The sequence below is a fragment of the Opisthocomus hoazin genome, chromosome 6 (assembly GCF_030867145.1).
Source record: "Opisthocomus hoazin isolate bOpiHoa1 chromosome 6, bOpiHoa1.hap1, whole genome shotgun sequence".
In the NCBI taxonomy this organism is placed as follows: domain Eukaryota; kingdom Metazoa; phylum Chordata; class Aves; order Opisthocomiformes; family Opisthocomidae; genus Opisthocomus; species Opisthocomus hoazin.
This window is the reverse complement of record NC_134419.1, coordinates 22,246,517-22,248,539: the sequence shown is the minus strand read 5'-3', so window position 1 is coordinate 22,248,539 and position 2,023 is coordinate 22,246,517. Positions and strand designations below refer to the sequence as shown.

At 35.2% G+C, this 2,023-nt stretch overlaps 1 long non-coding RNA gene across 1 annotated transcript; it reads right to left on the bottom strand.

Annotated features, from left to right (window-relative positions):
* Positions 1-482: 482 nt before the first annotated feature.
* Positions 483-1,726, bottom strand: LOC142361682 (uncharacterized). Its single transcript, XR_012764328.1, has 3 exons — positions 1,685-1,726; positions 1,444-1,485; positions 483-525 (listed from the first exon to the last, which is right to left on the bottom strand). It is a non-coding gene; the product is annotated as an uncharacterized LOC142361682 (long non-coding RNA).
* Positions 1,727-2,023: the final 297 nt, after the last annotated feature.

Genomic DNA, 2,023 nt, shown 5'->3' with positions numbered 1-2,023 from the left:
AAATAAAATCTTATTTCAGATACAAAACTGTGTTTTGGGGAAGAATGACTTGGGACTACAGAGTAGCTGTGACTTTTCCTATACCTAGAACAAATGAGGGGACAGCATAGCTATATATATTTAATGTTTGCTTTGGAAGTTAGACTGATGCTACATCTCCCAGTGCTATGTCTCAGTGACAGATGGCCTCATCAAGAGAGAATTATCTGGGTATTCAAGAGTACCGAGAATCACCATTGTGCTCTCACCAATGAGTTGTGTGTGAAACTGAAACAATGTTAAGAAGTGATTTCAGAGTCATTTCAGATAAATTTAATCTGAGCAAAATCTGACAAAGGGTCACTTCATTTACAGTTTAATGCATATCATCACCAATCACCCATGCAAAATTACTGGACTTCTACTCTGACTCCTGAACTTAATTAGTTTAATTACCAGGAAGCTACCTGGACAAGACTAGACAAAAACAGAGAAATTCCTGACCTGACTACTTGATCCACCACCTGTTGCAATAAATGATCCACCCTGTGAAGAAACCAATGATTTTTTATAGATGCATTTTATCAGAATCTAAGTATAAAAATATGTAGTGAGAAGTAAGGTGACATGCTCCTTGTACTACTTCCCTGCACCAACAAACATTACCTGTTCAGAACTCCCTGTACGAATCATTGTGAAAATAGATTTAGATGAAGCTTAATTAGTGACTGCATACAATGCACAGGGAATCGATGTCAGGAAAACTAATTAAGAGAACTGTTACTCTTTAGAGCTCGGAGATCTGATTGTACTATTGAATTAGACTTCAAACTCTGAGACAGAGGACTATGCTAGTGTTACATCTACATCATGCTGGAAATAGTGGGATTCTAGCGCTCTGGTAAGCTGATGAGTACCAATACAGTACAAAATATTAAGAAAAACAGGATCAGGTGCCACTTTGGATCAGTTGTTTCACATAATTCTGTAACATACACACTGCTGCAGCAGTACAGATATCTACAGAATATGCAAATTGGACCTACTTTTGTATCAGAATTACATAATCACTAAGTTGTATCTTGTCACCAAATTCTGAATGAAACAGAATTATGTATCTGGCCATCACCATCACTAGAGCAGGATTTTTTCTAAAAAAAGTTTCTAAAACTATTTCTTTTGTGTTTTGCAAAAAACTTTTACAAAATGCTGTGTAAAGAAACACCTGCAATGCTTACCTGCTTAGTGGAGGTAACAGAGGAGGAACAGAGGAGACAGTATATTCTGGGCCTTTTATCATTATTTACAACTGTGAAAAATTATAACATTATAGGGAAAATGCTGCCAAATCAAAATAGCATCCTTCAGCACAGACAAATTAGTGGAACCTAATTTTCAGAAATGAAATATAATTTATCAGAAATTCCTTGCAGTGAGATCATGCAGTAGACACTATGTTATTACCTGGAGATTAATGTGGCTGCTATTTGAAGTAGAAGACTCATTCTATGAAGAAACAAGAAAAGACTCATTTTTCTGTAAGGGTAATAAATTAAAATACATAGTTCTATTGGGAAAGAACTACCTAACCCTAAATAGAGTACTCTGTTATAGAAACTAGATCCTGGTTCTTCTTTTTGTAGGTAACACACCAAGGGGCTGTAACAACATCAGAAGTTCAGAAAAAGTTACAAGAATGATTTACCTGTACATCATAGTCTCTTCTGCTCAAAACATGTGATGTATCCTGTAAAAAACACAAACAGTTACTGTTAAGAGATGAAAACTATGATCAGTGTCAGGCCTTCTTGTTTTCCATATTATTTATTTATAACAACTCCAGACCCTTTAATGGATACATTGAGTAGGAATGCCTTATTATAAAATAAAAGGTTATTTGCTGACAATTTTTATAGGCTACTGCCGAGTCTGACTTGAAGCTGTACCATACACATATTTGTATCTACTCTACAACACGCTGAGCACAATAAATTACCAAATGTTATTCTTTCTTTCTTTGTTATTCTAACTTACTTCAGGTAAA